Raw genomic sequence first — 24,272 nt, 5'->3', positions numbered from 1 at the left:
GAACTGACAACTAGGAGGGAACAAAACTAGACAGAACCACCAATAACAAACATAGTAAAATACTTCTCAGGGCAGAGCTTGCTAAGTGTCCACTCAACCACTCACACAGTTGGCCAGCCACTCGTCCACACTAAAACCAAAACCAGATCTCTTATGACAGGGAGAAAAGAAACCAGGTCATCAACTTTTGTCATCCCAATTTATTGTGAGATAAAGAGAGAAGGCTCCTCACCATGAGTTCCCACCCACCTCCCCCCAAAAAAAAACCTTAAGAAATTTCCCTAAAGGGCCATATCTTCCTCAAATCTACTGAGGCTACCCAAGAATCTGACCTTCCATGAAAAGGGCTTTTCTAGAGGCCTGTTCTTAACCAAAACCGAACTTGATATACAGACATGCCTACTAGGAACGTCAGAAGGACTCAATCCATTTTGGTGTCTGGAAATTCAGGCATACTTCTGGGCCGCTCTGGATTCCTCAGAGCAGTGGGAACCTAAAATGTTTGTCAGAGAGCAGCTCTCCTGCAATTTCTCCCTAGTCAGGAAGGCCAAGTGGGAGGCTGAGTCCAGTAAACCTTGAGGAATCTCTCTGAGTCCTCCAAAAACATAATAATTCATGCAAGAAAGATACAGGCAACCAACTGATTAAGCTGGTTAAAAGTATATGAGTCGGGCTGGTGAGATGGCTCAGTGGGTAAGAGCACCCGACTGCTCTTCCGAAGGTCCAGAGTTCAATTCCCAGCAACCACATGGTGGCTCACAACCATCTGTAACAAGATCTGGCGCCCTCTTCTGGAGTGTCTGAAGACAGCTACAGTGTACTTACATATAATAAATAAATAAATCTAAAAAAAAAAAAAAAGTATATGAGTCTTTTATTGGCTGGAGACCAAGACCAGGCTCATGTCTCAATGTCTCTTGGTGTCCAAGCTTCGGTGAACAGATTTTTTAAAGGAAAAATCCACAAAGACTATTATTTACATAGAAATTAGGTGAGGGTCACAGTGGCCTTGAAACATTCATTTATGTCAGAACAAAGTGGTTATTTCAGATATAACATGATAATTTTTAACTTGTACCCTTCTCCATTTATTTTAGTTTATGGTTGTATCAGCATTGACTATTATGGTTAATGCATCTGGACCATGCTCAAGGTCATGAAAATCTTAAATCTGTTGACAAAGCAAATGTTTCTGTTGCAGGGGTAGAAGACTAGGAGATATCTAAACAAATATAAAATGGAGTCAGGGAAAGATGGAGTTACCTTTACTCATTTTACTGTCAAAGCATATATACATCTTCAAACATGTACAATTCCAAGCCTGGTCACATATCAGCACATGTGTAAATTTTGACTAATGAGAATTCTCAGAGTAATCACATGCCCTTATGTATGGGTTGACAGGAGGGCAAGTTCCAAGTGTGGTCACATGATGGTTCATATGCATATTTTAAAACATGTACAAGTTCCAAACATGATCCAGGATCAACACACATACATGAGTGTATTGATACTCATGCAAGCTGTGAGCTTGGTTACATATCAGTGCATATGCATGCATTCACCCACATGTAGTTCTGAGCACAATCACATGTCTACACCATATGCATGCTTACATGCATGCAGTTTGGAGCATAATCAAATGTTGGTGTATATGTGTGTACTATAGCATGTACAAATTTTAGCACAGTCCTGCTGTATCTGTAGGATGCTATTTTGTTGGAGCCATCCATCACATCTGGCTCTGACAATCTTTCTGGCTTCTCCTTTGTGTAGTTCCCTAAACCCTGAGGGGAGTATTTGATGCAGATATCTCTTTTAGCACTTAGTCACTAAAAATCTCTGGCTCTCTGTATATTTTCTTGTTGTATATCTCTGTCTTGGCTCCCATGTACTGCAAGAGGCTAAGCCAGACATTGATCTATAAGTATAGCAGAATGTAGTTAGGAGTCATTTTATTGCTATGTTCCTTCAGCAGAACAATATTTGGGTTTGCCCTAGGACATTGCCCTATCTACTTTCAAGATTTTGGACACCCAAGAAGTATCAGTCATGGGTTCCATTTCATGTAGTCAGCCTTAAATTCAATATGAAAATGGTTGTTTATTTATACAACAGTTGTGCAAGAGTTGTTCCAGCATAACTTGCAGAGAAGAAACTATTGTAGATTGGGGGGGGGGGTTGTAGCTGGATTGATGGCTACGTTTCTCCTCTAGAAGAATGCAGTATACCACCCAGTAAGATGAGCACTAGTCCGTGGGGATAAAGGGTCTAGTTAGGCACCATCTCAAGTTCTTTGTGTTCAACAAGATATGTAACTGATGTAAGATTTGATGCATAGATGTGAAGAATTGCAATATCTTCTTGACACATTGTTTTCCTTGATGAGTATGTAGTGTCCTTCCTCATGTATTCTTATCAGTGTTGGCTTGAAGTTTATTTTGTTATGTGTTAAAATGGCTACACTTGGCTTACACAGTATTGCCAGCGACATTAGCTAGCGCTCACTCAACTCTTTCTAACAGGAAAGCAGCGGACTACAAGAGACTGAACTGTATCTGCCTCTATTTCCAACAGACTCAAGTTCAACTTTCGCTCACGAAAATAGCCGGGAAATTTTTATTTTAAAAAAAAACCAGTTAATATAAAATTATAGCCAAAAAAGAAAGGGAACCTGAACTTTAGTAACACAGCTGGAGCAATCCATAGCGGCCGCAGGAGCAGCAGGAGAAGAGATTTAATTTAGTTGATTTTCTGTGGTTGTTGGTTGTTTGCTAGTCTCACTGCGATGGAAGCTGCACATTTTTTCAAAGGGACTGAGAAACTGCTGGAGGTCTGGTTTTCCAGACAGCAGTCCGATGCAAGCTAGGGATCTGGGGATCTTCGTTCCATCACAAGATCTGAGTGGGATGTCCTTTTGAAGGATGTGCAGTGCTCAATCATAGGTGTGACAAAGACTGACAAACAGGAAGCTATGTACTCAGTGAGAGTAGCATGTTTGTCTCCAAGAGACGTTTCATTTTGAAGACATGTGGTACCACCCTCTTACTGAAAGCACTGGTTCCCCTGTTGAAGCTTGCTAGGGATTACAGTGGGTTTGACTCAATTCAAAGCTTCTTTTATTCTCGTAAGAATTTCATGAAGCCTTCTCACCAAGGGTACCCACACCGGAATTTCCAGGAAGAAATCGAGTTTCTTAATGCAATTTTCCCAAATGGAGCAGCATATTGTATGGGACGCATGAATTCTGACTGCTGGTACTTGTATACTTTGGATTTCCCAGAGAGCTGAGTAATCAGTCAGCCAGATCAAACCCTGGAAATTCTGATGAGTGAGCTTGACCCAACAGTTATGGACCAGTTCTACATGAAAGATGGTGTTACTGCATAGGATGTCACTTGTGAGAGTGGAATTCGTGACCTGATACCAGGTTCTGTCGTTGATGCCACACTGTTCAATCCTTGTGGCTACTCAACTAATGGAATGAAATCGGATGGAACATATTGGACTATTCACATCACTCCAGAACCAGAATTGTCTTGTTAGCTTTGAAACAAACCTAAGCCAGACCTCCTATGACGACCTGATCCGGAAAGTTGTGGAAGTCTTCAAACCAGGAAAATTTGTGACTACCTTGTTTGTTAATCAAAATTCTAAATGTCGCACAGTGCTTTCTTCGCCCCAGAAGATTGACAGCTTTAAAAGTCTTGATTGCCAGAGTGCTATGTTCAACGATTACAATTTTGTTTTTACCAGTTTTGCTAAGAAACAGCAACAACATCAGAGTTGATTAGGAAAAACGAAGAAGAAAAAATGCAAAAAGAAAAGACACACAGGAGGTGGGGGCCGCTTTCTAGATGCTGATCCTGGTGGTCATGCTGACCATAACCACCACCTCGTAGTTGCAGAAAGCCCTAGGTGTAATGATAGTGTAATCATTTTGAAGTGTATGCATTATTATATCAAAGAGTTAGGTATCTGGCATGAATGCTCTCTTCTGTGTTTAGGTGTTCTATGCCACTCTTGCTGTGGAACTGAAGTGCATGTAGAGAACTTTGACTGTATGAGTCTTTACAACACTTGTAAAAATGATACAATTTTGTTTATGCTCAGTGTAATATTTCTGCAGGCATCATCCAAAATTCCCCACAGACAAGGCTTTCATCCCCATTAGATGCAGCCTCAGCTGACATCTGCGACTGTTCTATTATATTGCTGCCAGAGTTTTTACATCCAGTTACCTCCACTTTCTAGGGCATATTCTCTATTAATGTTACTCAAAACCAATTTGTACTTCATACAGGTGTTTTATGCAATGGCAATTAAAGATTTTCTTCCACAAGTTGAGTCTTTGTAAGAAAATGACTCCAGAAAACTTAGGAACTTAGTCTGCACAGGTGAAAGTGTGCACCACAGAAGCGGACAGCTTCTGGGACAGGCGGGAGCCACAGAGCCGCTGAGGCAGCACCCTTTTCGGGCCACAGACATCCGGCCACCCTCCCAGCCGGGGAGGACAAGAGTCCGCCCTGCAGGGGAGCCCTCTGCCTCAGGAGCAGGGAGCGCCATCTTGGTTCTGGGACTCTGCCAAACTTAGGAACTTAGTCTGCACAGGTGAGAGTGTGCACCACAGAAGCTCACAGCTTCTGTGACCTGCCAAAGCAACACAGCACCTGGGAAAGGTCCTGTTTTGGGCCTTCTTCTTCGGCCAGGAGGAAGTCCAAACACCAGATATCTGTGCACCTTCCCTTTAAGAGGAGAGCTTGCCAGCAGAGAGTGCTCAAACCACTGAAACACAGAGGAGAGAGCCTGTCTCCCAGGTCTGCTGATAGACGGTAATCAGAATCACCAGAAGAACAATCTCTAAACAGAGACAACTATAACAACTCCAGAGATTACCAGATGTCGAAAGGTAAACATAAGAATCTTACTAACAGAAACCAAGACCACTCACCATCATCAGAACCCAGCACTCCCACTTCGCCCATTCCAGGGCACCCCAACACACCCGAAAAGCTAGACCTGGATTTAAAAGCATATCTCATGATGATGGTAGAGGACATCAAGAAGGACTTTAATAACTCACTTAAAGAATTACAGGAGAACATTGCTAAAGAGTTACAAGTCCTTAAAGAAAAACAGGATAACACAATCAAACAGGTAGAAGTCCTTAAAGAAAAACAGGAAATAACAACCAAACAGGTAGAAGTCCTTAAAGAAAAACAGGAAAACACATCCAAACAGGTGATGGAAATAAACAAAACCATATTAGACCTAAAAAGGGAAGTAGACACAATAAAGAAAACCCAAATTGAGGCAACACTGGAGATAGAAACCCTAGGAAAGAAATCTGGAACCATAGATGCGAGCATCAGCAACAGAATACAAGAGATGGAAGAGAGAATCTCAGGTGCAGAAGATTCCATGGAGAACATCGGCACAACAATCAAAGAAAATGGAAAATGCAAAAAGATCCTAACTGAAAACATCCAGGAAATCCAGGACACAATGAGAAGACCAAACCTACGGATAATAGGAGTGGATGGGAATGAAGATTGTCAACTCAAAGGACCAGCAAACATCTTCAACAAAATTATAGAAGAAAACTTCCCAAATCTAAAGAAAGAGATGCCCATGAACATACAAGAAGCCTATAGAACTCCAAATAGACTGGACCAGAAAAGAAATACCTCCCGACACATAATAATCAGAACAACAAATGCTCTAAATAAAGATAGAATACTAAAAGCAGTAAGAGAAAAAGGCCAAGTAACATATAAAGGCAAGCCTATCAGAATTACACCAAATTTTTCACCAGAGACTATGAAAGCCAGAAGATCCTGGACAGATGTTATACCGACACTAAAAGAACACAAATTCCAGCCCAAACTACTATACCCAGCCAAACTCTCAATTAACATAGATGGAGAAACCAAAGTATTCCACGACAAAACCAAATTCACACATTATCTTTCCATGAATCCACCCCTTCAAGGGATAATAACAGAAAAAAACCAATACAAGGACAGGAACCACGCCCTAGAAAAAACAAGAAGGTAATCCCTCAACAAACCTAAAAGAAGACAGCCACAAGAACAGAATTCCAGCTTTAACAACAAAAATAACAGGAAGGAACAATTACTTTTCCTTAATATGTCTTAATATCAATGGACTCAACTCCCCAATAAAAAGACATAGACTAACAAACTGGCTACACAAAAAAGACCCAACATTTTGCTGCTTACAGGAAATTCATCTCAGAGAAAAAGTTAGACACTACCTCAGAATGAAAGGCTGGAAGACAAATTTCCAAGCAAATGGTATGAAGAAAAAAGCTGGAGTAGCCATTCTAATATCTGATAAGATAGACTTCCAACCCAAAGTCATCAAAAAAGACAGGGAAGGGCACTTCATACTCATCAAAGTTAAAATCCGCCAAGAGGAACTATCAATTCTGAATATCTATGCTCCAAATACAAAGGCAGCCACATTCATTAAAGAAACTTTAGTAAAGCTCAAAGCACACATTGCACCTCACACAATAATAGTGGGAGACTTCAACACACCACTTTCACCAATGGACAGATCATGGAAACAGAAACTAAACAGGGACACAGTGAAACTAACAGAAGTTATGAATCAAATGGATCTGGCAGATATCTAGAGAACATTCTATCCTAAAACAAAAGGATATACCTTCTTCTCAGCACCTCATGGTACCTTCTCCAAAATTGACCACATAATTGGTCACAAAACAAGCCTCAATATATACAAAAATATTGAAATTGTCCCATGCACCCTATCAGATCACCATGGACTAAGACTGATCTTCAATAACAAAATAAATAATAGAAAGCCAGCTTTCACGTCGAAACTGTACAACACGCTTCTCAATGATACCTTGGTCAAGGAAGGAATAAAGAAAGAAATTAAGGACTTTTTAGAGTTCAATGAAATGAAGCCACAACATACCCAAACTTATGGGATGCAATGAAAGCATTTCTAAGAGGAAAACTCATAGCTCTGAGTGCCTCCAAAAAGAAACTAGAGAGAGCACACATTAGCAGCTTGACAACACACCTAAAAGCTCTGGAACAAAAGGAAGCAAATTCACCCAAGAGGAGTAGACGGCAGGAAATAATCAAACTCAGGGGCGAAATCAACCAAGTGGAAACAAGAACTATTCAAAGAATCAACCAAATGAGGAGCTGGTTCTTTGAGAAAATCAACAAGATAGATAAACCCTTAGCCAGACTCACTAGAGGGCACAGGGAAAGCATCCTAATTAACAAAATCAGAAATGAAAAAGGAGACATAACAACAGATCCTGAAGACATCCAAAACACCATCACATCCTTCTACAAAAGGCTATACTCAACAAAACTGGAGAACCTGGATGAAATGGACAAATTTCTAGACAGATACCAGGTACCAAAGTTGAATCAAGATCAGGTTAATGATCTAAACAGCCCTATATCCCCCAAAGAAATAGAAGCAGTCATTAATAGTTTCCCAACCAAAAAAAGCCGAGGACCAGATGGGTTTAGTGCAGAGTTCTATCAGACCTTCAAAGAAGATCTAATCCCAGTTCTTCACAAACTATTCCACAAAATAGAAACAGAAGGTACTCTACCCAACTCATTCTATGAAGCCACAATTACTCTGATACCTAAAACACAAAAAGACCCAACAAAGATAGAAAATTTCAGACCAATATCCCTTATGAATATTGATGCAAAAATCCTCAATAAAGTTCTTGCTAACCGAATCCAAGAACACATCAAAACAATCATCCATCCTGACCAAGTAGGTTTCATCCCAGGGATGCAGGGATAGTTCAATATACGGAAATCCATCAACGTAATCCAGTATATAAACAAACTCAAAGACAAAAACGACATGATCATCTCGTTAGATGTGGAAAAAGCATTTGACAAGATCCAACACCCATTCATGATAAAAGTTTTGGAAAGATCAGGAATTCAAGGCCCATACCTAAACATGATAAAAGCAATCTACAGCAAACCAGTAGCCAACATCAAAGTAAATGGTGAGAAGCTTGAAGCAATCCCACTAAAATCAGGGACTAGACAAGGCTGTCCACTCTCTCCATACTTATTCAACATTGTACTTGAAGTTCTAGCCAGAGCAATTCAACAACAAAAGGAGATCAAAAGAATACAAATTGGAAAAGATGAAGTCAAAATATCACTTTTTGCATATGATATGATAGTATATATAAGTGACCCTAAAAATTCCACCAGAGAACTCCTAAACCTGATAAACAGCTTCGGTGAAATAGCTGGTTATAAAATTAACTCAAACAAGTCAATGGCCTTTCTCTACCCAAAGAATAAACAGGCTGAGAAAGAAATTAGGGAAACAACACCCTTCTCAATAGTCACAAATAATATAAAATATCTTGGCGTGACTCTAACTAAGGAAGTGAAAGATCTGTATAATAAAAACTTCAAGTCTCTGAAGAAAGAAATTATAGAAGATCTCAGAAGATGGAAAGATCTCCCATGCTCATGGATTGGCAGGATCAACGTTGTAAAAATGGCTATCTTGTGACATTTTTTCCCTTTTGTCCTTCCAAGATGTTCCATGTACCCTTTCCTGCTCTCCTTCAAATACACAGCCTCTCTTTTCATCAGTTATTATTGCATGTGTGTATGTGTGTATATGTATGTATATATGCATATATACATGTATGTTTTAGGAAATATGTGTATGCATGTTTATATGTATGTAGATATGTATACATGTATATGTTTGGGGATATTTTTGCATTCATGTATGTATTCATGAATGTCTTCAGGGTTGACTCTTTGGAACTAGATAACTATTTAGTGTGCTCTTTCCTGAGGGAGACCACGTCTTCTGCTCCCATCCTTATTCAATTGCCCATAGTTCTATGTATAGGCTTGAGCACAACTATTTTCAATAAAAGTGGAGTTAATCTGGGTATAAAAAAAAAAATGGCTATCTTGCCAAAAGCAATCTACAGATTCAATGCAATCCCCATCAAACTTCCAACACAAATCTTCAACGAATTAGAAAGTGCAATCTGCAAATTCATCTGGAATAACAAAAAAACCTAGGATAGTAAAAACTCTTCTCAAGGATAAAAGAACCTCTGGTGGAATCACCATGCCTGACCTAAAGCTTTACTACAGAGCAATTGTGATAAAACCTGCATGGTACTGGTATAGTGACAGACAAGTAGACCAATGGAATAGAATTGAAGACCCAGAAATGAAGCCACACACCTATGGTCACTTGATCTTCGACAAGGGAACTAAAACCATCCAGTGGAAGAAAGACAGCATTTTCAACAAATGGTGCTGGCACAACTGGTTGTTATCATGTAGAAGAATGTGAATTGATCCATTTCTATCTCCTTGTACTAAGGTCAAATCTAAGTGGATCAAGGAACTTCACATAAAACCAGAGACACTGAAACTTATAGAGGATAAAGTGGGGAAAAGCCTTGAAGATATGGGCACAGGGGAAAAATTCTTGAATAGAACAGCAATGGCTTTTGCTGTAAGATCGAGAATTGACAAGTTTGACCTCATGAAACTGCAAAGCTTCTGCAAGGCAAAAAGACACCATCAATAAGACAAAAAGACCACCAACAGATTGGGAAAGGATCTTCACCTATCCTAAATCAGATAAGGGACTAATATCCAATATATATATAAAGAACTCAAGAAGGTGGACTCCAGAAAGTCAAATAACCCCATTAAAAAATGGGGCTCAGAACTGAACAAAGAATTCTCACCGGAGGAATACCGAATGGCAGAGAAGCACCTGAAAAAATGTTCAACATCCTTAATCATCAGGGAAATGCAAATCAAAACAACCCTGAGATTCCACCTCACACCAGTCAGAATGGCTAAGATCAAAAATTCATGTGACAGCAGATACTGGCGAGGATGTGGAGAAAGAGGAACACTCCTCCATTGTTGGTGGGATTGCAAGCTTATACAACCACTCTGGAAAACAGTCTGGCGGTTCCTCAGAAAATTGGACATAATACTACTGGAGGATCCAGCAATACCTCTCCTGGGCATATATCCAGAAGATGTCCCAACCAGTAAGAAGGACACATGCTCCACTATGTTCATAGCAGCCTTATTTATAATAGCCAGAAGCTGGAAAGAACCCAGATGCCCCTCAACAGAGGAATGGATACAGAAAATATGGTACATTTACACAATGGAGTACTACTCAGCTATTAAAAAGAATGAATTTATGAAATTCCTAGCCAAATGGATGGACCTGGAGGGCATCATCTTGAGTGAGGTAACACAATCACAAAGGAACTCACATAATATGTATTCACTGATAAGTGGATATTAGCCCAAAACTTAGGATACCCAAGATATAAGATACAATTTGCTAAACGCATGAAACTCAAGAAGAATGAAGAACAAAGTGTGGACACTGTGTCCCTTCTTACAAGTGGGAACAAAACACCCATGGAAGGAGTTATAGAGACAAAGTTTGGAGCTGTGATGAAAGGATGGACCATCTAGAGACTGCCATATCCAGGGATCCATCCCATAATCAGCTTCCAAACGCTGATCCCATTGCATACACTAGCAAGATTTTGCTGAAAGGACCCAGATATAGCTCTCTCTTGTGAAACTATGCCGGGGTCAAACAAACACAGAAGTGGATGCTCACTGTAAGCTATTGGATGGATCACAGGGCTCCCAATGGAGAAGCTAGAGAAAGTACCCAAGGAGCTAAAGGGATCTGCAACCCTATAGTTGGAACAACATAATGAACTAACCAGTACCCCGGAGCTCTTTGTTCTAGCTATATATGTATCGAAAGATGGCCTAGTCGGCCATCACTGGAAAGAGAGGCCCATTGGACTTGCAAACTTTATATGCCCCAATACAGGGGAATTCCAGGGCCAAAAGAATGGGAATGGGTGGGTAGGGAAGTGGGGGGGGGTATGGGGGACTTTTGGGATAGCATTGGAAATGTAATTGAGGAAAATATGTAATAAAAAATAAAAAAAAATATGACTCCAGTAGCTTGTTTTATGTTCTGCTGTTTTAATAGTTGCTCCTGCATTTAGAGTCTTATGGTTTTTCCACCACTTTTGATGAAGCAATACACTGTTACACTGTGGGATTATATTGTAATTTTACACCCCAGATGAGAGTTTGGAGATGGTCCCTTGCTTAATTTTTTTCCTAAGACTTAAGAATGTGGTCTCTTTATTGGCATGAACTTCTGTGGAAGATAAATGACAAAACTGAATGTATCAATTGAAAAGAACTCAGTCTCCAGGGCGATGAGCAAGGAGAACCCATTAAAGAAAACTCCATGGAAATGATTGGCTGTGCAGTGCACCTTAATTAGCGTTAATGGAGTGCCTACCATGCCTTCACTAACTTACTAAGTGATAGTAATGTCCACTATGTCAAAGCAGAAATGTAGTCCTGAAAGAGGAAAATTACTGACCACCAGAACTCTCACCCCAGAGTACATTCTGAACTCTCACACCAGAGTCAGACCCCCTCTCAAATGAAAACTGTTCCGGGGACGGACATTTCTGAGATAAGGGTTTCCTGGAACGAACCCAGTCCTACCCCTCCCAACTAAGGACTGTGCCAGGGACATTTCTGAGATAAGGGTGTGAGTAAAAACCTCAGTTCCAATGAATCAAGTACATGGCCAAAGTGTGGGACGCGGTTGCAAAAGCACTTTGGAAAAACCCTTGGTTGAATCACTTAGTGACGTAAAAACTGTATTTTCCCTGCCCTGCTCCCCCCTTACCCTCCTTCCTATAAAAGCTTGTGAAAATTTGGGCTAGGGGCCGAATCTCCTCTGCACCTGCTGCATGAGATCCGACCCCAGATATCTGGTATATTTATGTGCTTTTTGTCTGCTTTCTTGTCGTTGCCGTATTAAATCTTACTCCATCTTAAGTACCGGTCTCAGTGTCTTCTTGGGGGCGCGGCTGACCCGAGGCTTGAGTAAGTGCCTCCCTTTGGGAGTTTTGGAGTCTTTCAGTCCTAAGCATTCTGACCTCAGTAAATGCTGCCATTGCCACCAGGTTTTACTAAAGGAGATTTTGATTCGAAGGAGAACCTGTGGTTTCCACCTGTCCTGCCGTCAGCTGGTCTCTGGTCTTCCTTTCACCATGGCCTTCAGATGAATGACTGACCAGAGAGAGGAGGCCTCTCCAGGTTACTCAGCCAGATAGTGAGTGTATGAATGTATGGAACGGCGCAATATTCTGAATCTATTTAATGGCACTAGAAATAATGGGCGTTGAAGAGTAAGCATGTTGGTGGGACTTAAAACAGAAAAGAGCAAACTGGACTAAACTCCCTATTTATTGCCCTCCTGTTTTCTTGGTAGTTTCTGGACTGACGCAGTGATGTTTTGTTCCTTCGGTATTTATAACGAAACACTTTTTTAGCGTTTCTAAACAGAGTCTACTTGGTTTGAGATCAAGTGGTTGGAACACTGTCTGGACTCTTTCTACAGAGTGTTGATTGAAGGCTTCTTTGGGGAAGCTTTCAGTCAACTTTATCTGTCTGATTCGGTAATGAGCACAGCACCTATTTTGAATTGCTATTTGGAGGGCCAGTGTTTATTTAAGCTGGATTTTGTAACCCAGTAGATTTTGGCTTGAGGTCTGATTTCCCCATCTTAAATTAAGAATCCTAATGTTGAGAATTCCATAGGTTTGTGTAGAACAAAGCCTAGAACAACTGTAGGTAAACTAGTGATCTAGTCTAATTACAGGTGGGGAGGTTTTGGTGCCATAATTTCTCTTTGTTGGTGTTGGACTTTTAATCAGCTGAAATGTATTTCTGTACCACAATGTAAGCTTCAATAAAAGTTTGCTTAATTGTCTAGTAAAAAAAAAAAAAATGGTTACACTTGCTTGTTTCTTGGGACCTTTTTTCCATTCTTGGGTCCTTTAAACCATCCTTTTACCCTGAAGTGATGCCTGCCCTTGATGTTAGTGTGTTTCTTGGATGAAGCAGAAGGATGGATCCTGTTTTCTATTTCAGTCTCTTAATGTGAATCACTTTAGTGTAGAATTGATACCATTGATTCTGAGATCAGTTTCATGTCAGTGTTGACATGGGTTCAAGTTGCAAATGCATATTCATGTTAATTCTGAACACAGGCATATGTTGGCATTTATACACATGTTGGCACATGTACACATTCTGAGTGCCACATATTGGAGCATATTGGAGCATATTAGAATTATATATATATATATATATATATATATATATATATATATATATAAACATCATAAGCTTGGTCACACGTGCATACACAAATTTTGGCACATGTGAAAGTTCTGAGAGTGATCACATATCAGTACATGCACATTGAGCTGACAGTAATGCAAGTTCCAAGTGTAGTCATGTTTAAGTGCATATGTATGCACTGGTCACATGTTAGAACTTACACATGTAACATTTATGCAATTTCCAAACACTGTCACATTAAAGCACGGATGTACATGTTAACATCACATCCAGGATCTGGACATGGTTACACTCTGGTACATATGCACATGTTCATGTGAAGGATAGAGGGCAACTTTCAGGAGCTGGATCTCTCCTTTCACATGTGGGACCCAAAGATGGCACTCAAGGATCAGACTTGACAGCAGGCAGGCACCTTTTCCAACTGAATCATCTGGTCATCCTGATTATTACTAATTTATTTGAAAGTAAAAATATAATTCAGGGTCCTTGAATTCAGAGAAAAATAAGAACATGTTGTTATTGTACTGTTTAACGAATGCACTTTGCATTAATCATTTGGGGAAATGTTAGTATTTAAAAAAACACCACTGAAAAGATGACTTCTCAGTTAAAAGTGCTTGCTGCTCTTGAAAGAGGACTTGATCTTAGTTCCCAGGACCCATATCAGGTGGCTCACAGTTGCCTGTAACTCTACCTCTAAAAGATCCAGTGTCTTCTTCTGTCCTCTATGGGTACCTGTGCATGCATTCCTAAATGGCAGCTTTTCTTTCTGTTAGAACACACACAACATAAATCTAAAATCAAACATATAGGCAAGTGAGATGACTCAGCTAGTAAAGGCACTTGATATTCAGTCTGACAAGTTGAGTTTGGTTTCCCAGAACCCACATGGTAGAAGAGAACTAGCTTCTGCAAGTTGTCCTCTGACTTTCACACTCACAGCATATACCATGATTATGCCTGCCAACAAACAAACTACTACATGTAATTTTGAAAACATTTTTTTTTAATTTAGCTAAATGTGCTTACCCAGGCTATTGTAGTAAGCATTCTCAGAGTGGGGAAACCAGCAAATATTTATGAGACTAGATTCTTTCAAGGTTTAATCTTCACAAAAGGTAAATATTTGTGGCAATGAATTTGCTCTTCACTGGTCGAAATAATCTTGCTGAGGCCTTTGGCCTTAATCCTCTAACCCTCCTGTCTGATATTTTAACTCCTCTATGTTCAAATTCCATGTCAGTAATTAGCCAGCACCTAATAAATACTAAAGGTACTCCAGGTCATTCTCCAGATGTGACCACAATTCGGGCTTATTTATGCTTATGAAAATGGTGGCCAGGGATATTTCTCTGAGGAACAGAAATACTTGAAACAAGAAAAGCGTTTTCATTTACACTACTGTGTATGAAACCTATAGTCTCATGTAGGTTAGATGCATACTCTGCTGCTGAACTACAAGCTCAGCTCGTGCTATTTTTTTTTTTTTAATTTTACAATTTCACAGCATGTCTTTGTTTCTATGGCATTTTCTTAGTCAAAAGTGTGATGTGTTTTCTGAATTTTCTGTAAAGAAATATACCCCCTTGTCTTAGTCAGGGATTCTATTCCTGCACAAATATCATGACCAAGAAGCAAGTTGGGGAGAAAAGGGTTTATTCGGCTTACACTTCCATGCTGCTGTTCATCACCAAAGGAAGTCAGGACTGAAACTCAAACATGTCAGAAAGCAGGAACTAATGCAGAAGTCATGGAGGGATGTTCTTTACTGGCTTGCTGCCTCTGGCTTGCTCAGCCTGCTCTCTTATAGAACTAAGATTACTGCCCAGAGATGGTCCCACCCACAAGGGGCCTTTCCCCCTTGATCACTAATTGAGAAAATGCCTTACAGTTGGATCTCATGGAGGCATTTCCTCAACTGAAGCTCCTTTTTCTGTGATATCTCCAGCTGTGTCAAGTTGACACAAAACTAGCCAGTACAATTGACCCCTTGTCAACTTGACACACAAACACATCACTAGTAAGCCTTAACCCTTACATTCTTATTCATCCCCAAGATCTAAATAACTTTAAAAGTCCCACAGTCTTTACATATTCTTAAAATTTCAATCTCTTTAAAATAACCATCTCTTTTAAAACCCAAATTCTTTTTACAATTAAAAGTCTCTTAACTGTGGGGTCCACTAAAATATTTTCTTCCTTCAAGAGGGCACAGTCACAATCAAAAGCAAAAATTAAACTCCAACTGTCTGGGATCCAACTCACGATCTTCTGGACTCCTCCAAGGGCTTGGGTCACTTCTCCAGCCATGCCCTTTGTAGCACACACATCGTCCTCTAGGCTCCAGATGCCTGTACTCCACACTGCTGGTGCTATTGGTGGTCATCTCATGGTACTGGCATCTTCAAAACACTACATGACCCCTTCAGTCCTGGGCCATCAATTGCAACTGAGGCTGCACTTTCACCAATGGCCTTCCATGACCTCTCACAGTGCTGTCTCAGCTGCTTTGCGTGACCACTTCATGCCTTCAAAGCCAGCACCACCTGGGTGACCCTTACATATTACCAAGTCCCGCTGCAGCAGGAGTACAACCTTGGCTATCTCTGGAACACAGCTTCTTTGTGCTTTCAGAAAACACTTCCCAGAAGATGTCACCTCAACGATGCTGATCTCTTCTTAATCACCGCTAATTTCTTAGCTCCAGCTAACCAGCATCAATAGTCCCAGTAATGCAAAGTTTTTGCTTTAGTAGTTCTGGTATCTTGTTAATCACAGCTGATTCTTCAGCCCCAGCTAACCAGAACTACAGAATCTTCACAATCAAAACAGCAATGGCCCTGAAAAGAGTCTTTAATATTCCCTCTGAAATTTCACAAGCTAGACCTCCATCTTCTGCACTGTTCTCAACATTATCTTCCAAGCTCCTACACAACATCTGACAGAGCTCTTAACAACGAATGGATCTTCTAGCCCAAAGTTCCAAAGTCCTTCCACAGTCCTCCCCAAAACATGGTCAGGTTGTCACAGGAATACCCCACTCTGCTGGTACCAATTTGTCTTAGTCAGAGTTTCTATTCCTGCACAAACATCATGACCAAGAAGCAAGTTGGGGAGGAAAGGGTTTATTCGGCTTACACTTCCATGCTGCTGTTCATAACCAAAGGAAGTCAGGACTGAAACTCAAGCAGGTCAGAAAGCAGGAGCTGATGCAGAAGCCATGAAGGGATGTTCTTTACTGGCTTGCTTCCCCTGGCTTGCTCAGCCTGCTCTCTTATAGAACCAAGATTACCAACCCAGAGATGGTCCCACCCACAATGGACCTTTCCCCCTTGATCACTAATTGAGAAAATGCCTTACAGTTGGATCTCATGGAGGCATTTCCTCAACTGAAGCTCCTTTTTCTGTGATAACTCCAGCTGTGTTATCAAAACTAGCCAGTACACCCCTTAAGTACAACATTGTTCAGAAGGGAGGCTATGACTTGTTGGGCTGGATGGATTCTGGGATTGGAAGTTGTATAATTTTGTGAAGAAAAGCAAAGGCTCATAGTACACTGTCAGCCTTTTGCAGAAACTCTACAGACTGGAAGTTACCATAGTGCTTTGAAAGCCTTTCACATACTGAACTTGCTTCCTTTTTTGTTTGTTTGTTTGTTTGTTTGTTTTGTTTTTATTAGATATTTTCTTTATTTACATTTCAAATGCTATCCTGAAACTTCCCTATACCCTCCCCCTGCCCTACTCCCCTACCCACCCAGTCCCACTTCTTGGCCCTGATGTTCCCCTGTACTGGGACATATAAACTGTGCAAGACCTAGGGGCCTCTCTTCTCAATGATGGCCGACTAGGCCATCTTCTGCTACATATGCAGTTAGAGACACGAGCTCTAGGGACACTTGCTTCTTATGTGAAGCTGGAGAGGTCCTTACTGGTTCTTTCTGTGGTCATATCAACATAAAGATGCTTAACTTAATACAGACCTCTTTTTGAGATCCCGGTTTTCCCCTTGAGACACCATCTTGTTAGTCAGTTAAAGGCAAGATGTGAGACCTAGGAAAAGTTTGCATTTCTTTAGAGATCTCTTTTCCTCCCTCTCATTCTCCTTGTATCCCTCCCTCCATCCTCTTTTGCTTCCTTCTTTCATTTTGTTGCAGGAATCTCTTTGGAATAAGCACTCTAACATCAATGAGAGTGGAAGAGATATATCACTAGTAGGACAAAGCCAGGATAGCTCCTGAAAGACCTTGGTATGAGATCCAGGTCGCATCCTCTGTTCATAGTCTAAAACCACAAGATGAGGCAAACAAGAGATTTTACAGAAGTTTACATGGCTAGAGCAACAGGCCCATTGTTTCAGCTATTTCTCCAGATCATGTTGTGTTGTCATGCTTGGCAAATAGGCAGTGCATATAGTGCTTGAAGTAAATCACTAAATAAATCAATAAATCAGTATCTAATAATTGGTCTTTTCTACCTCATTGTATTTCAAACTTCCCTTTATTGTCATTTCATTTTTTGTTTTTATTTGTTTATTTGCTTGTTTGATTGTTTTTAGTCAGGGTCTCACATATCCCAGGATGGCCTCAAACTCACTATGTAGTCAAAACTGGCCTTGAACACCTACCTCCAACCCCTAAATATTGGGGTTAAAGGATGGCACTACCACATACAATTATGGGATGCTGTGGATCAAATCTAGGGCTTTGTGAAAACATTTTACTAACATATCCGCAACCCCTTGTTAACTATGTTTGAAGTTAGCATACAAACTTACAGGGTTTATTACATATCTGTTATCATACTGTGTCTTATTCTTTCCCCTCTTCCACTGCCTCCCCCACCCTATACCTCCTGATGGTTCAATTCCTTCCACCTTCTGCTTTCAGGTCCCAATATAACTATATTGCACTCCATTCTCTTCCTTCCTCTGTTCATAACTTCTACTCCCCTGTCTTGGTCTCCTTTCTACTTCAGGAACAAATACTCACACAAATCCACAAATCTGGATTCCATATTTGAGAGAAATGTGGGTTTTTTTTTTTTCTTTTTTTGAAACACACAGGCCCGTCTAAAAGAATCAGGATCAGCCTCCTGGATTAAGTCTCTTCTGTACAGATCCCATGCCACTCAAACAAGTTCAGATTTTATGTAGCCCACATTAGCCTTTTAAGACACACATTATTTCATAATGTCATACACACACACACACACACACACACACACACACACATACCATGCGACTCTTTCTCATGATTTTTAATTAAGACTACTATTATAGTGAATATTATAGTCACTAAACGATATTTAAGTCAGGTTTTGTTTACTCATGCCTGTAATACCAGCATTTGGGAAGATAATGAGGTGACTTTTGGTTAGGCTAGTCCACAGTGAAAGTTTGTCTTTTTAATAATGTTTATTTTATTTTTAATATGCAAACGCATTTGTATGGGTGTGTCTGCATAGTCCAGAAAGGGGCATCAGGTGCCCTTGAACTGGATTATAGGCAGTGTGTGCTGTCAAACATGAGTGCTTGGGTGTTGAGAACTGAACTCAGATCCTCTAAAAGAGCAGTATACATGCTCTTAATGCTAAGACATCTTTCCACCCACCCAGCCTCCCATTTTTGGAAGTAGAGTCTCATTTAGCCTAATCAGCCTAGAACTCTCTATGTCTTTGGATTTCTTTCTTTTTCAGACTGTGTGTGTGTATGAGTGTGTGTGTGTGTGTGTGTGTGTGTGTGTGTGTGTGTGTCTGCAGAGGTCAGAAAACAGTGTTATGGTCTCTTGGAGCTGGACTTCTAGAGAGAGAGGAAACAGGAGAAAAAGAAAGAGGAGAAGGAATGCAAACACAGTTGCATATATAATTATGAAAACTAATAATAATTCTAAATTGAATATCCTTGATAATTCATCCAGGACATGAAGGATTTCACCAACACTAACTGTGCTCTTAGCTACCTGCTGTCAGTATATAAAAGTAATAGGATATTATTTTCTATATAGAGTGACATTGACACATATTAATGAGTAAACCAGAAGGATACACCAAGAACATTCCAAATGCATAGCCATGGACCTACTAGAGACAGAATATACTCAAGTGGAAAAACAGCAACTACACACAGAACTTGAGGTAGCCTTGCCTCAGAAAACTCATCCCTCCAAAGCCAGCATTCCCTGTCTCCCAGGTATATATATCCTAATTCTTTTCCCCAACCTCAAAAGTTACTGTGTACAAAATACATAAAAATATTGCCTAACTGAATTACATCCACGTTTTTTTCCCTGAAGTATCATTTCATACAAAATCACTGTATGAAGCCATTTTTCAAAATGGCTTTTTAAAACATATTCATTATTGTATGTATGTGCATGGGGATGAGGGAGGTATGTGTTACAGAGTACTGTGGAGGTCAGAAGACAACTTGCACAAGTTGTCTGTCTGCTTACACTGTGGAATCTGGAGATAAAACTCGGGACACTAAACTTGAACAGCAAGTGCCTTTCTGAGATGAGCCATCTGCCTTGGCCCTGAAACATCTTTCTGTTATATACAATGCACCATTACATTATGGTGGCACTTACCTGTGATTATTCTGTCTCATGTAGTTAGTGTTCAAGTTTGAAATATGAATAGCTTCTCTCCTTCCTTTATAACAAATCAGATGCAGAGAAGCCACACAGACTAGAAGGCCCTTAACCCATGTTTTAGCCAAGCTCCTCTGTTAGAACATTTGAAGGTCAGAAACACAGAGACATATGCTAACTGTGGTGACCATCAACCAAATCACATATTTTCAGCAAGCCTCTGAACTTTAGAGTCTAAAGCAGTGGTTCTCAACCTCCATAATTCTGTGATGTTTAATACCTCATGTTGTGGTGACCCCCCACAACAATAAATTTTTTTTCTATTTCATAACTGTAATTTTTCTACTATTCTGAATTGTTATATAAATACCTGATGTGCAGGATATATGATATTTAACTTGCAAATGGGTCTCACTCAACCCACAGGTTGAGAACCACTCGTTTAATTGCTCTGATTGAATGTGAATCATAATACTATTCTACTCGGTCAAGTATTCCAATGGCACATTTGAAATGTACCCTTACATCTGCTCAGCACTGAGAGAACAATGATAAGAAAGATACCTGGCCAGTGACCACTGAGATGACACTCAGAGGAGATTGCGTGGGAACTAGTAGAAGAGAACATCTTTGAATCCCTCTAGTAAGGGATATAATTTTTCAAATAGAAAGGGTTCTCATGGCTGTAAAGTTAGTTCTTCAGAACGTTACAAGTATTGGTACATTCAATAATAGTAAACGTACATTTAAAAGATTTTCATGTCTTAATGATAGAAAGGAGACTGGAAAGGAGGGGGAGAACTGGATGGGACAAAAGGGTCAGATGTGGTCCTATAATCTTGACACTCTGGAGGTTGAGACCAGAGGATCGAGAGTTTAAGGCCATTGGAGGCTACATAGTGACTTTGAGACTTGAGACCAGCCTGAGATACATGAGACCCTCCCACAAAACAAATAATAATGAAAAGGCCAGCTTGCAGAGGAAGCTTCTTCTTCACAAAGCAGAAGCAGCAAAGCCTACTGTATCACGTCATACAGATGGTATGTATGATATGAGTTATGGCAGACATCTGGCTTTCTTCTGGGCATGTCTATTTTGACTGTTGCTAGACAGAATGCCTGTGTGCTGTGTGATCCTATTCCTGGGGAGATGTAAGCAAATGTCTACTTATTGCAAATAGAGAAATGATGATAGACCAAAGTAAGGATACTACTAAAATCCAGCCTGGTGAACTAATGAATTTCATTGGGATTATTTACAGGAGTATGGGTAAGAGGTCAGTTACTGCTATGTCCACTCAAGTGAAGTATTCTTGACAGACAAAGAGGCCTGTAAGCACTCAAGAGGCAAAGAGATTCAAGGAAACTCAACCTCCTGGAACCTTGGCATTCTCATAACCCATATACTCATACCCTATCCCTGTGTTAGTCTACTGTATGCATCCATGTGCTCTCTTTCAGTATTGTTTTATTATAAGTGCCTTTTCAGATTGAATTCTGACACAGGTAAGCCTCCACCAGTGTTCCAATGTCCTAGAAAATCCTTGAAGCCCATGAGCTTGGAATTCAGTAGGAATGTTACATATTCAGTAATATTCAAATTTACTTCTAGTAGAGACAGTGTAGGCATTACAAAGAATGGAGCTAGAATAGCTCAGGGCTAGTCTGCAGTGATTACTTAGGACAGAAGCCAGTCTTACCCAAACAAGGGAATACACAATGGCCTAGCTAATAGGTGGACTTACCAAGTAAGAGTTAGGGAATCCCACTGAGACAGGAATCTTCACTACAGACAGGCAGGCTACATTGCATATTAGAAGCAAGTTGGTGAGTTCTTCTGACAGATGGAGATTCCCCACAGATACTTTATTTTTTTGTTTTTTGTGTTTTTGGTTTTTCGAGACAGGGTTTCTCTGTATAGCCCTGGCTGTCCTGGAACTCACTCTGTAGACCAGGCTGGCCTCGAACTCAGAAATCCGCCTACCTCTGCCTCCCAAGTGCTGGGATCAAAGGTGTGCACCACCACACCCGGCTCCCACAGATACTTTAAAGAACATCCAAGTTACACTCATTCAAGAATTTATCAAGGCCTAGGAAATAGGGGGGTTGTGGTATTACATTATTCATGAGAAGGTCTGCTAGAGCAGAACCCCCTGGTGCTAGCTTTCACAGTACTCAAAGGAGTAGCACAAATTGTGACTAGGGTGTGAAATCCTTACCTGTCATTAGCTGACCCTAAGCAGAGCTGTACTATTTTTACTGTAAATATTACCTGGTTCCTGTAAGTTCCTTTGAAGTCATTCCTCTGTTTTGTGTCAGGTAACTTCAGTGTACTTTGCCTGCTGTGACATCCTACCCCTTTGTTTTCTGTATTATATAAGACTGGTGTTCACTTTGTGACAATACACTCAGATTCTACACACTCTCTCCTGTCACTTCTGTTTGTCATTTGCCGACTCCTTCGCCCACCTGCAACTAGAGAACCTTTCCATGCAGATAGGAGACCCAAGAAAGGGAATTGTGTGTGGCAAGTTATAGGAGTAGAAATGACTCAAAGACAGCTGCATCACCAAGGCCCACCGCAGCATGAGTGACAAGTTGGGAACTTGACACTCACTGTATGGTCTGTAGGCAGCTGGGTGGGTTGGAGAATGCTTCTTGTAAGCATGTCAGCTGTTCTCTGTCCCTTTCAGGCAGCTTGGCTGATCTGAGACAGACTCTCCACCATTTTTATAATTTATATACTTTTGGGGAAAGAAGAGCCTACTGCATGTGGTCAGTTTGAAAGACTTCCTGAATACTTTGAGTTGTTTATTTCCTGAGCTTCAATTAACCAAGTTCCTGGAGGATGGAATATTTTATCTGGGAGAAAATTGCTGGACAACACCATGCGACCACCAGTCACAGCCAAGTCTTGGGTTCTGGATATAGCAAGATAGTTCATTTCAGTATGTAAAGGTGCTTGCTGCTGAGTATGTTAGCCTGAGTTTGATCTCTGGTTCCCATGTGGTGGAAGGAGAGAACTAATTCTTGCAAGTTGTTTTCCAAGATCCTTATGTATACAGTGATGCATATGCACACATACATACACTCATATATGAATGTAAATGTGTGTGCTCCCAAAATAATCAATTAATTAATATAAAATATAAAATAAAAATAAAATCCTGGTGCTAGGACTTTCTAGGTGGCAACATTACTGCACTGGGCCTGTGCCTGTGCATTTGTTGCTGGAGAACAGAACATGTTGCTACACTTCCCTACCCCCACTATGCTAGAAGGGAAAAAAAGGAGGCTAAGAAGCCTGTGTCTTTTTTCCCCCTATGCTGGTCCCATTATGTGCCTTTTGCTAAAATGAAACTAAGCCAGGATTACAACTATACCATGAGTCCCATGAATTATATTTAACAAACAGTCTGGTATGATGAGGTTTGTATAACTTAAACCATCTTTCATTTTATAGAAATAAAAGAGCTATTATGTTTACATTAAATATTTCCAGGTCACAAGACATCAAGAGACAGTTTTATTCATCCTCTTTTAGCAAGGAGAAAGTAGTCTTTGAAAGACACAGAAAATTCTAAGCACCCTTGTTTAGACCAAATTAGTTTTTGAGGGTTTTTTTTTTTTGCCCTGATTCTCACAGTGGAATCTTTCCTCCTTCCCCCCACGCTCTGAAGGCAAGCTGTTAGGCTACTTTATAAGTAAATAGGTCATAAGCTGCACTCCATTCAAGAGTGACGTGTTTATGAAAGCATCTATTTGTCCTACAGAGTGAGCACTGGCTCATTTCAAATATTGTTCTCAGCTGAGATCAGAATTCAAAAAGAGTACACATTGCACATTTTGTTTTAAACACAATGCTGTAATTGTTTCTAGTTTTCTGATTCTTTTTTGTTTTTTTTTTGTTTTTTTGGTACTGATTGAATCCAGAGTCTCATGCATGGTAAGCAAGTACTTTCCAGTAGAACTATATACTCAGTCATAATTTTTAAATTTTCATTTAATTTTATGTGTATGGGTGTTTTGCCTGTATGTATGTCTATACACTACATGTTGGCCTGGTACCTGCAGAGGCCAGAAAGGGATATCAGATAGCCAGGAACTAGAGTTAAAGATGGTTGTGAGCTTCCATGAGGATACTGAGAATTGAAGAGTATTCATCTGTAAGAACAGCCAGTGTTAACAACTGGACTCTCTATCCAGTTTCTCTTGTTTTAAATGATACTATACACCATTAGAAGTCTAAGAGGAATCATACATGAGCTGAAACTACAAGACTCTCAGAAGACAATGTATGCGTAAATCTTAGAAAAGGGAATAAAGCAGGAACTTGAATGGTGATTATCAAACAGTTTATGTTTTTTTTTTTAAGTTAAAACAGAACAAATAATTGGAACAGGATTGTTCAGAAAAAG

The 24,272-nt window shown here is 40.2% G+C and overlaps 1 pseudogene; it reads left to right on the top strand.

Moving 5' to 3' along the window:
* The first annotated feature begins 2,788 nt into the window (after nt 1–2,788).
* Nucleotides 2,789–3,790, top strand: LOC110288113 (S-adenosylmethionine decarboxylase proenzyme 1 pseudogene; annotated as a pseudogene).
* Nucleotides 3,791–24,272: the final 20,482 nt, after the last annotated feature.

The sequence above is a fragment of the Mus caroli genome, unplaced genomic scaffold (assembly GCF_978045245.1).
Source record: "Mus caroli unplaced genomic scaffold, Mus_caroli_1 scaffold_5, whole genome shotgun sequence".
NCBI lineage: Eukaryota > Metazoa > Chordata > Mammalia > Rodentia > Muridae > Mus > Mus caroli.
This window is presented reverse-complemented; position numbering and strand designations above follow the sequence as displayed.